At 57.1% G+C, this 11,853-nt stretch overlaps 1 protein-coding gene across 6 annotated transcripts in view; it reads left to right on the top strand.

Moving 5' to 3' along the window:
• Positions 1–229: 229 nt before the first annotated feature.
• The window catches only part of APBA2 (amyloid beta precursor protein binding family A member 2), a 246,272-nt gene continuing 234,648 nt past the window's right edge, over positions 230–11,853 (top strand). For 4 of the 6 annotated variants that reach the window (XM_032391287.1, XM_032391286.1, XM_032391285.1 and 1 more), the window contains exon 1: positions 848–902. The gene's annotated coding sequence lies outside the window, so the exon portion shown is untranslated. Of the gene's footprint in view, positions 469–847; positions 903–11,853 lie in introns of those variants that run through there. The other 2 variants (XM_032391284.1, XM_032391282.1) reach the window with 2 other exon arrangements.

The following is an 11,853-nucleotide window of genomic DNA, read 5'->3' as shown; positions in this document are numbered from 1 at the left end:
GGTCAGCAGTGGAGGGCTCAGGTAGCACTGAGTATTAGAAACAAGAGGCTGGAGAAGACCTGGAATACAGCCCGCGACCGGGGAGCCTGCGGTCGCGGAGCCTCCCCTCCCAGATGGCGCTTCCGGAGAGACTGCGATCCCCGAGGGCTGCTCGCCTGGGGCCTCCGCACGCCGCCGCGCGGGGCCGAGCAGGGCGCGGTCGCCGCGGCCCCTCCGCGCCGCACGCGCTCCCGAGGCCGCCAGAGGGCAGCGCAGCGCCCGGGGCAGAGTGCGGCCGCGGTGGAGCTCGCGGTCACCTGTTCGACCCGCCTGAAGACCAGACCCTACGGCTCCCGATCCGGCAGGTCCGGGGCGCGCCCGGGAATCTGTGTGCTCCCCAGGGCCGGGGGCGGTCGGGGCGCCGCGGCGGCCAGAGCCCGGGCTCCGGTCCTTGTCCTCGAGCCCAGCCCCGAAGAACCCGGGCCCCAGGTGCGCCCGCCGACTGTCCAGGCGCCGGGCTCCGGGAGGGGCTGGGCACCAACGCATCTTTGTCCTCCCTTTCTTCCCGCCGCCCGCTCTCGCCCGCGGGCGAGTTCCGACCGGCGGCTCCCGGGCTGGGGGCGGGGCGGGGGGGCGAGGCGGGGCGGGGCGGGGGCGCGGGGCTGCCGCCGCAGGCCGGTGCGGAGAGCGCCCGGCAGCCGTGCCGCGTGCGCCCGGCAGAGGCGGCCCTGCGTGCCGTACGCCGCGTCCGGGGCGCGCCCGCCGCTATTCAGCTTCCCGGGCTCATTAGCAGTCTCGGTGTGCGGCTCGGCGCGGGCTCACAAAGAGCTGCGGCGGCGGCCCGGCGCTCGGCCTCGCGGACGGAGCCGGCGGCGGCGGGGCGGGGGCGGCCGTGCACCCGCGCGGCCCCGCGCCCGGGCCAGGTAAGCCGGGGGCCGCGGCCGCAGCCTGGGGGCGTCCGGGCCGGCGCGGAGGGGGCGGGTGGTGCCGGGGCGCGGGGCGGGGCGCAGATGCTGCGGCCCGAGCGCTGCCCCCCGGAGCCGCGGTACTGCGGGGTGGCCGGGCGCCGCTGGGGTCTGGGGGCGGGGGTGGGGGACGGACCGGCGCCCCCTCGACCGGCCGGCGGGCGCGGCGAGGCCGAGCCGGAGGCTCGCGCATGCCGGGCGGGAGACGCCGCGGTGAGGGGCGACCCTGCGCGGACGGAGGGCGCTGGCCGGCGGTGGCGGCCCGCTCGGGTCCCGCCGGGCTGGCCGGGCGGCTGGTGCGTTCCGCGGCCCCGCTTGGCGCTGGCAGCAAGTCCCCGTGCAGGGCAAGTCCCGAGTTTGGGGTCGCTTCTGGGGTTCCTGCCTCCCGGGAAGGCGAGTCCCGATCGTCGCCCCCTCCCATTTCTCTTCATAATGAGAAACTCCTCAATTAAAATTTCCACCCCCTGGTTCCCCTGGGCCGCCGGCGCGGGGCTGGGGGTGCGGCGCGACCCGCCACTCGCCTCGGCCCCTTCCCCGCGGCGCGCACAGCCTGGCCGGGTTGCTGCTGGGAGATTGGGCCACTGATGATCCAGGCGAACATCGAGCCCCCCGCCCCCCGAGCTGGGCGGCGGGCGGCGGGCCTCGCTGTGCCGCGGCTGGGGGCCAACTTGCCCTGGGCCGGGCGCCGAGGAAGGGTCCGGAGGGCGCCGGCGAGGGGCCCGCCCTGTCTGAGCCTCGCCGCGCGTGGAGGCTGAGATTGAGCCTGCTCGTCTTAACTTAGTATTTACTTGCAGGAGGAGGACTTAATTTTTTTCAGATCTGTTCGTTTACTGCCTGACAGGGGCCAGTCTCAAATCTGTGGTTAAAAACTCACGGATGATCATGCGGACGTTGAAGTCCCCCGCATTCAGGACTCTCATCCCAGCACTTCCCGTGGGCTGAGTTGTCCCAGGCTTCTTCAACCTCTGGCCCCCTTTCTGGGATTCTCCCCCCCCCCCCAACCCCCCTCTCTTTGAGAAACCACAGCGGTTTTAGCAATAATGACTTCGGGAGTAGAAGCAGGACAACTTTTCCTAAGGTGCACATTTGAGGTACTCTGTGGCTACCCAGAGCCTCCGGGCTAGACCCTGGTGAGGTGGTGGCAGGGACTTCTCCTCCACCGTGCAGGGCACGTGGTTCTGTTTCTCAGTCCAGAGCTGCCAGGATGTCCTGCGCTGTGTCCTCACTCCAGGCTGGTCGTCTGCAGCCGGGGCTCGAGAGGGTCTCCTGACATGGAAGCTGGTGCGACTCTGGGCGGTGTCCAGGGAGTTAGTGGACCAGCTGGAGCTTGCTGGTGGTCCCTGCACTGAGCTGGCAGCCTCTTTAGTGCTGGGGGCGAGACCCCTGGAGTGGTCTCCGGAGCTGGGCTGGGTCTGCTGATATACTAGCGATGGGGCCCTGCCAGGGTCTTCTGTGGGAGGCAGCCTGTGTCTCTCCAGACCTCTTGCCATTTGTTAGGGATCATGGTGGTGCCCCCCCCCCCCCCCCCCCCCCCCCCCCCCTCCGCCCCTCCCCCCCCCGCCGGGGCGTGTCGCCGGGGGGGGGGGGCGCACCCCCCCCCCCCCCCCCCCCCGCCGGCCTGCCTTTCCATCTCCAGAGTACTGGGCTTCTGCGTCTGGGAGGAGTGCAGGCTGAACCAGATGGGTGTGTGTGTGTGTGTGTGTGTGTGTGTGTCTGAGGGGGGGCAGGCGCCGTCAGGAGAGTGAAGCTGGTGGTGGTCAACTTCTTACTCTTCCTCCAGTGTTTCTTTCCTGCAGCACCCAAGGCCCGAGTGTGGCTCATTAATTTGTTTGCATAAGCATCCCCTGAGTGGTTATAACTCCCTCCCCCCCTTTTTATATAAAATATTAGGTTCACAGGAATAATCGGTGGGGATGGATTGTGAAATGGAGGTGTATAAATAATTCAGTCTGCCAACCAAACTAAGAAATGCTGGGTAAAAATAAAAGATAATTGTAAAAGACACCAGTCGCACCCCTGGAAATTGAGAGGGAGCGCTAAGACACCTTGATTTTTCCTAGACACAACTGAGGAACTCAGAGGAAAAACACATTGGATGGGGAGGTTAGCATCAGGCCGGGCTTTGTATGGATTGGGCGCCCTGTGCGTGCGGCCTGTCTTGGGGGAGAGACATACAGGTTCCCTCTGGGTCTCAGCTCCTCCCTGTCCTGGCTCTGTGTGCTTGAGCTGGTGACTCAACAGGTGAGGGCCTCTGGTGACACCGCAGTCTGAACTCTTGGAGAGACCTTTACTGTTAGGGGAGTCAGAGACAGCTAGGGGCAGGTGGGCACAGAGGCCCTGAGAACATCCCCAGCTGGCCTCAAGGGCCTCTGGAACAAGCGGCAGAAACCAGCACGCCTGCCTTGCAGCTTGGTCTTAGAGAAATGGAGAGAGTGTGAGAGAGCCTGGGGTGGTGGTAGCTGGGACCGTGCCAGGTGGCCGGGAGGAATGGGGATGTGTAGACACTGTCAGACAGCTCGAGCCCCAACGTAGGTCCCATCTGATGACTGCTCACCAGAAGGTGGCCCAGGTGCCTGTTGGTGGTTGGACCATGTGCCCGCAGGGAGGATTCTGTGGCTCCATCCCCCTGTCTGTGTCCCCCGCCCACTGCCTGGGTTGGGTCCAGTTCGTGCCTCCGAGGAGCCTGCTGGCAGGGCTGAGTCAGCTGGCGTGGGCTGTCTCCCATCGCCTTTCCTGAAGTCAGTTCATTCCCTCCCTGTCCTCCCCTGGACACATGAGGGAGCCCAGGGAGGACAGTAACCTCAAGTTCACAAAGCCGGGCTCTCTCCGTGGGGCTCACGGTTCCCCAGTGTGCTGCGGAGCCCTCCATATTAGGAATTAGGGAATTAGGATTTCCGTGCTGGCTGTGGGGTTCTGTAAGTTGGGCTGCAGGATTTCCTCTCGGCAGGTGGGGCCCAGGCCAGGTCTGGTGTTCCTTGCTCAAGCCCTCCATGGCATCCAATGCTCACTGCACACCCACATTCCTTGGTCTTTCTCAAGTTCCCTTCCTTGCTCCCAACGACGGTCCCTTCAGGCAAACGGGATCACTGCCCAGGCTTGCCCTGGGTTGTTCACACCCTGTCCTCTTGGCCTTGGGCCCTTGTGTCCATCCTTGACGATCCCAGCTAAATGTGAACTCCTTTCCTCTTATCCCTTCATCCTCAAATTTGCCAAGCTTATGCCTGCCTCGGGGCCTTTGCACCTGCCAATCCCTCTCTTTGGCATGGCTTCCTTCCTCCAGATGTCCACCTGGCTTGCTCCCTCACTTACTTCAGTTCTCTGGTTCTGTGCCAGCTCCCTGACCCCCCTATGGTAATTAACATTACTTCCCCCCTTTTTGTTAACCCTGCTTTGTGTTTCTTTTTAGTATTTAATGTTCGAATGTCTCTTTATTGACTCTTACCACTCCAGTGTAAAGACCTTGTTCTCTTCTCTATTCCTGGCAGCTAGAACAGTGCCAGGCACCTCGTTAGACCCTCAGTGCTCCTTGGTGGAGGGATGAATGAATGAGTGAGACCCCACGAGTGGCCTTCTTCCTTTCAGCCTGGCTCCCTGCTCCTCCTTTTCCCAAGCCCCAGGGCTGGAACTAAGCTGGATTCACACTTGTATTCACGGTTGGTTGGATCCTTCCTAGAAGTCAGCACAGAACCTTGTGCTCAGTGGGCAGATAGGAGAGAGCTGTGGAATTTTACAGTGCAGGCGTGTTTTCAGATAGGCCAGGAGACAACATGGTTGGAAAGGTAATCCAGCCCAAAGAGTGGTGTCCTGATTCTTCACAGAAACTCCCTTTTGGATTTTTGGTTTGGATGGCATGTCGTCGGGCTGTCCCTGCTGCCAGAGCCCACTCTGTGTTGTCCCCTCAGTCACCTGGGATATAGAGGCGCTGGGAACGAGGCATCCTCTTGCCCAGGTTCCCTTCTTCCTCCATCTGGATGTTTCTAAACTTGTCTTGTACCTTATGTCAGACCTGGCATCTCGAGGCTCCCAGCCAGTCCACCTGCCCCATGTTTGCCAGCCTCCCGATCCTCCTGTCCGTGCTGTGGTCTCGCCGGGGAAGGCGCGCTGGTGGTATCAGGAGGAAGGCAGCGTGAGGTTGGGAAGGACAGTGGGTTTGGAGGAATGAGAGCTCCATTCAAAGAACCTGGCTCTGCCACTCATCCCTGGGGCCTTGGACAAGTCACTGGCCTTGGGAGTCTTTCTCAGCTTCTGTCCTACTGACATTATATGTCTTGCTTGCCGTTGTTTGGGGGCACATGTAACTATATATACAGTTCCCAGTATCGAACTGATGCACAATGTCCTTACCACGCCTAGGGCTTTGCAGGGGGGGCCCATGTGGCCTCCAGGCCTGTTGTGGTTTCTGCTATTTCCCTGGAAGTTTGAGGGGTCAGGTTTGGTCATTTGAACCACAGCCTTGTAAGAGAACGTAGTGTGGGCGCTTCGTAAACTCTCAAGAGCTGTTCTCATGTCAGGTGCTACATCTGCTGTTTTGTGTCTGAAGGATCAAAATTAAGAAGGGGAAAAAACACGTGGTTGAGTTTCCCGCATCTATTGACTGAGAAAATATTTTCGTCTCGTGGTATTCTGACAACTGAAACGCTCCAACATTTGAAGGTGGTTTTTCATGGAGAAACCAGCCCAGGTCAACGCACGTCGGTGGGCACTTGGGCTGGTTGAGTTCTGGTCCTCTGTGTTTGCTCTTTTAAATAATGTCCCTCGAAGCCCAAGAGGCAGATCGATTGTCTCATCTTGGCAACAAGGGGGCTGCAGCGCAGGTGGCTGGGGCTCCTGGGGCTGGCCCAGGAGCTCCCTGCAGGGCCGCGCTGGGATTTGGGCCTGAGTGGGAGAGAGCACGAGGCCCGTCTGCTCCGCCGGGCCCCCCATCCCCCTGGGGCTTTGTTCATATCATACTTGTTTTTCAACCGGGTAGGCGTGAGTAGGATTCATGACCACTCACCTGATCCACCCAGGTGTTAATTTTCAACATGTGTCTAGAGAATCTGATAGCTGGTGACCAGTGGACCTGAGCGCTGGTTGGTGGTTGGAGAGTAACAGACATGTCACAGGTGACCCAGGGTCCTACACGGGGACAGCGAGAGGGCTGGGAGCGTGCCACCCAGCAGAACAGCTAATACTGTTGGTGGGTCTGTAAAGGTGTTGTCCTTTTTGCACTTGGAGTTCACAGGGATTCCTTGCCCCTCCTGTCCCAAGCATCAGCTTTGCAGAGAGACACTGAGGTCTGAAATGCTCAGGCCCTTGTTCTGAACAAATTTGAATATGTAAATAGGAGTACAGTATTTGTATTTAGAATCCTCAGTTGGGGTATATCTATACATAATGTATACGTATTTCTATATATATAGGTATGTGTCATATGTCTACATCTATTTTTTTTTAATTTGACTGGTTTTGTATTCCTGGAGTTGATTCCCCACCAAGGCAGCTCTAAATATGAATTTTTCTGAATTGTTGTATGCATCGTTAATTTAATAAAAAATATATAGTGTATCGTTTTTCTCAGTTGGTTTGATTATCACTTGTCTTGGAAAAATCCATTGTTTCAATAACAGGAGACCCATTCACTGAGTGAACGCGTGCATTTAGGGATGATGGATTTCTCAGGTCCCTCTGGCAGCAAGTGTGCGCATTGTTCAAATAAAACACAGTTTACGTTTCTCGGTCTTTTGGTGCAGTAAGTGAGCCATGTGCTCTAACATCTGTCCATATTATCCAGAGCTGGTGACAGCTGTTATGGGTGGGGTGGAGTAGGAGTAGGAGTGCGGCCTGTGTTAGGAATCAGAAGCCCGGCTCTGCCTCCCAACACCCAGCGAAGGCCCCTGCTCAGAGTTTGACTTAAAGCCTCCTAAAAGGACACACGTAGGTCTGCGCTTCCTTCCTCCCCAGCCTCCTGAGTTACACGGAGTTATGAAGACGAAGCGAGATAAGGTGTGGGCGAGCGTTTTGTTACGATAAAGTGCTCGCTTAACCCAGTCACCAGGGTTAGAGAGAGAGAGAGAGAGAGAGAGAGAGTGTGTGTGTGTGTGTGTGTGTTTCTCCCCAGCTTGTCTGATGGGCCTCAGATACCAGGCACACCTTGGGTCCCTGACTGGTGCTGGCTGGATAATTGGTCCTGGCCACGGACGGGTCCCAGCGCTGTGCACTTGGTCTGCCTGCTAGATCACGGGTCCCTGAGGCAGGCCATGCTTGGTCGTGGCGATGGCTGTTTTCTCCAGAGAATGGTAGTGGGAGAAGCCTGACCCACGGCCCCTCCTCCATGTGACTTCCTTTGTGTACACAGACCGCGAAGATTCTGCTCGTGGCCTTTCGCTGTCCTTCGGGTGCCAGAGAGGAGCCCGCGGATGTATGGCAATGGACAGGCCACCTGCCTTTGGCTCTCACGGGGACATCTCTGAGCTGTTTCTTGGGTTGGAAACTCGGAGAGCAGAAGCCCCTCCAGACCAAGAACTCCTGACTGTGTCTCTCCTTTGGGCTTTAACAGATTTCAGCTTCTAAATTAATTGCATTTCATTAAGTAATGGTTTTCTTCTTGATCCCAGGCTGCTCTGTGCTTAATCAGCAGTGGTGAGTGATGCCGCTTGACTTACTGTGATGCCCTCAGACTCAGAGGCACCTCTGGCTCACATCGACTTCTTGTGGGGAGCTGCCTTGGGGGACCCCTGGATGTGGCAGCCTTCTCCCCCACCCCTGCTAGCTCTGAGAACCCCTGCCTTAACTCTCGGTATGTGTTGCTCTTTTTACCTGTCACGTAGGATGGCTTATGTACTGACGGACACAGCGGGGTGCTGGGCACCTAAATGGCAGCCCCTCACCCTGCCCCTGTCATTCCCCTGCTGGTCCCTTGATGACTGGGGCCTCTGCAGTGCAGACAGGTGCCTCCACTTTAGATACCCCTCAGCCCTTTGCTGAGAGCTGCATCCATCCGTCCATTCCTCCATCCACTCCACAGGTAGTTTCTGAACCCCTGCTCTGTTCTGTCTTTGCCAAGCCCCGTCTAGAGCTGGGTGAGCTCAGGAGGGAGGGAGCAGAGAGGGGCTGGTGGCGACTGTGGGGTGGCATCAGAGCCCCCGATTCTGGCTCTGGGCCCACAGACTGGAGAAGCAGTCTGGAAGGTGTGAGAAGCCTCGAGAAGCACAGACTGGAAGGTGTGAGAGCCCCAGCGTGGGTCGGGAGAGGGGCTCATGGAGGGCACATGGAGAAGGGGCTTGGGGAAGGGGCGCCGAGAGAATGCTGGGAGGGGTGCATGGGGGGAGGCATATGGGGGGTGCAGGAGCCCATGCACGGCTGAAGAAGGGCAGGGCCCAGCCTTGCACCCCTCAGAGCCATGTGGCTCCAGGGTCCTCGTTCCCTACTGTCTCATGTAGGAGGAGGCTGCTGCTGAGGTCCAGCCTTGCTGGCGCGGATGTTTAATTTTACCCTTTAGAGACTTACAGGCTTTCTAGATTAAGTTGCCACTGTTCTTCTACAAAAGTGACAAAATCCGTGGCAAACCATAAATCACGTTACTAATTTGCTCGCACGGAGTTAACTTCTGCAGCTCTGCTGGCTTACTGGAAGGAGAGTCGGGCAAACAGAGGAGCCCACTTCCAGTTGTCAGCGAGCACTGGGAGACCGGGGGGGGGGGGGGGGGGGGGGGGGACACAGGTCACAGACGCCTGGCCGCCCTGCCCACCACGTGGCCGTCTTTGCCCTGCCTGGGCGGCCTGCTGGTCACGGCAAGGGCTCCTCCAGGCTTCCTGGCCCTCTGCAGGGAGGGGGCTGACCTGTCATGCGGAGGGAACGGGGAAGGAGGGGGAGAGAGCGGCAGCTGCTGGACAGATGTGCCATGGCTAGGCAGCCCGGTTCCAGAGGCCTCTGCAGGCTGGCCAGCTCTGAAGACGCCCTCAGACGCCTCCTGTGTGTGACCCTGACTCCAGGGCACCCACAACCCATGTCCTCTCTTCCCCTTTTGAGGCTCGAATAGGCTGCAATGGCTGTTCATCCTCTGGGTTATGGTGGCTCCGAAAACGTCTGTTACGGGTTGCTTTCCTTTCTGGAGAGCGGTCGGCCTGTTTTCTGCTTTGGCGCGGGGTGGGCGTGAGCACCATTCCCTCCCACGAGGCCCGTGGCCTGGCCCTTGTCACACTGCCCAGTGGCCCAGGCCTGGGTGCTGGCCCACGCTTCCTTCGTCACTACTGTCAAGTGCCACGTGTGGCTTGCTAGTTGTTGGGCCAATTAGAAGCCGTGACTTGTTGAGAGCAAGCTTCATCTGATGGGGGTGATGTCTGTGTGCCGACCTTGATCCTGCCCTCGGGCGCCACAGCTGCACCAGGCAGGGAGGAGTGGGGAGGGGGGCTCTGAGCATCGCGTGCTGCCAGGACAGGGGGTCTCGGGGCTCACTCTCCTGATGGCTTTATCAAGCACCTAATACCGCACTGCAGGTCACTTTGACTGACTCCCAGAGCTGCTTTCTTCCTTTCCAGTGACAAGCCAGCCGGTGGTGTATTTAATAGCTGAGGTTCACAGTAGAAATCAAGTGGTTCCGTCGGTGGCGTGGTAGCCTGTCCATGCTCATGCATGATATCCGCAGCGGGGAACACATGAGTGCCTGAGCCGAGGGACCGGCCATCACTGTCTACGGAATCAGAAGAGTGCTGTGAAATCCACACATATTTGTAGAAGTACAAATAGAGTTTACTTTCTCAATGGCCACCCTTGAGGTGAAATTAGCTTCGGTTTCAAGGAAGTAAGTGGAGACATAAGTCATCAACTTGGGACTGATTTATTTATTATTTTTATCTCACCCACCCCAATTCCCGAGGGTGGTCCTCAGGCTCTCATGCGTATTCCTTGTGGAAACTGACCAAGCTGACCTAGACCTGGAGTCCACGATGGGTGTTCGTTGTCTAGGATTCAGGTCAGCTGATCATTTGGGCACAGCGGGACCTCACATCTCAGGCCCTGATACCAAAACCTTTTTTTTTTTCCCCTCCACACACATGGGCTTAGTGGAATATATTTTAACAAATTACTCATCTTAAGATAATGCACTATATTATTAATAAGAAAAAGGCAGACAACTGGGTAGAGGAAGGGGACAAAAGACACTTCACCTAAAAAAGGTCCAATAAACATATGAAAAGATGCTTGACTCCATTAGTCAACAGGGAGATGTCAGGGGTCTCCAGAGAAACAGAATCAATAGGGTAGGGGTGTGTGTGTGTGTATATTTATCATGAAGAATTGGCTGATGTGACGGTGGAGGCTGAGAAGTCCCAGATCTGCAAGCCGGAGCCCCAGCAAAGCTGGTGGTGTAACTCAGTCGGAGTCTCTGAGTCTAAAAGCCTGAGAACCAGGAGAGCCAGTGGTTTAAACCCCAGAGCAAGGGCAGGAGGAGCAATGAGCTGTCCCAGGAGGCAGGACTAGAGGGGTGAATTCCGCCTTCCTCTACCTTTTGCTTTTGTTCAGTCCCTCCGTGGATCAGATGATGCCCACCCATGTTGGGGAAGACCATCTACTTGACTGAGTCCACTGATTCAGATGCTCATCTCATCCAGAAACACCCAGAGACACTGTTCAATCTGGGCGCCCTGTGGGCTCGTCACTTTGACGCATCCATGATGTGATATCATTACACACCTACCGGAATGGCTGAAGTTATCAGGAACTAGCAGGTGTTGGGGAGGATGTGGAGCAATGGGAACTGTCGCTGTTGGTTGGAGTGTCAATTTCTACAACTGGTTTGGGAAGCCGTTTCATGGCACCAACTAAAGCAAAAATTACATATACCCTCTGACCAGCAGTGTCCCTCTGAATGGAGTTGCGGGAAACAGAGCATATGGCCACTGGGCTGAAGAAGTCAGGTCCTAATCCCTGGAATCCGTGAACGTTACCTTAGATGTTAACTTCTATGCTAATTTATATGCGATTAAGGATTTTGAGATGAGATAATCCTGGGTCCTCTGGATGGGCCCTAAATGCCGACCCACGGGTCCTTCTGCGAGAGAGGCAGGGGAGATAGGAGGCAGAGGAGGAGGCTGGAACCACAGAGGCGGAGATTGGAGCAGTGTGGCCACATGTCAGGGCATGCTGCCAGCCCCAGAAAGTGGAAGAGGAGAGGAATGAGTTCTCTAGAGCCTCTGGAGGGAGCGCGGCTCCTGCCGACACCTTGATTTCTGCCCAGTGAAACTGTTGCCAGCCTTCTAGGTCCTACAACGGTGAGAGAATCAGTGCGTGTTGTTTTAAGCCATGCAGTTGTGTGGTGATTTGTTATAGCGGCCACAGGATGCTGATACAGCCGTCGAGAGGCAGACTCGCCCAGCACGCCCAGGTTTACTCCCACACGGAATGCCACAGAGCACGCCGTGAGTGGACCTTCTGTGAGCGCACGCAACAGCATGGATGAGTCTTGTCACATGCCGTTGAGTGAAAAAACCCCAGACCCCAGAGTCCCTTACTGCATGTTTCCTTCAATAGGAAGGTCAACAGGCAACTTTTATCTCTGCGGCTGGAAGTCAGGTTGCCCTTGGGAGATGGTGATTGGAGAGGGCATGGTCGGGCCTGGCCAGGCTTTTGGAGGCACTCACTGGCAACATCCCCTGTCTTGATCTGGGTGGTGTTTTGCATGGGTGAATTCCAGTTCATGATGCGAAACTCCAGTACATCTACTTCAATAAAAGCTGAAAAAAAAAAAACCCAAAACCCAAAAAAGAGCAGTACATCATCTTGAAATTTTCAAGGAGAACTTTCAATAGACTGACTCATGGCTTATTTTACTGCTGGAACAATAATATCAAAATCAAGATTACATTTAATGTGAGATAATGAAATTTTGCCATTCCAACAAGTGCTTGTTAATATTTAGATTCGAACT

Source organism: Phoca vitulina, unplaced genomic scaffold (genome assembly GCF_004348235.1).
Source record: "Phoca vitulina isolate PV1807 unplaced genomic scaffold, GSC_HSeal_1.0 scaffold61, whole genome shotgun sequence".
NCBI lineage: Eukaryota > Metazoa > Chordata > Mammalia > Carnivora > Phocidae > Phoca > Phoca vitulina.
The sequence above is the reverse complement of the archived record's forward strand: the minus strand, read 5'-3'. Positions and strand labels throughout refer to the sequence as shown.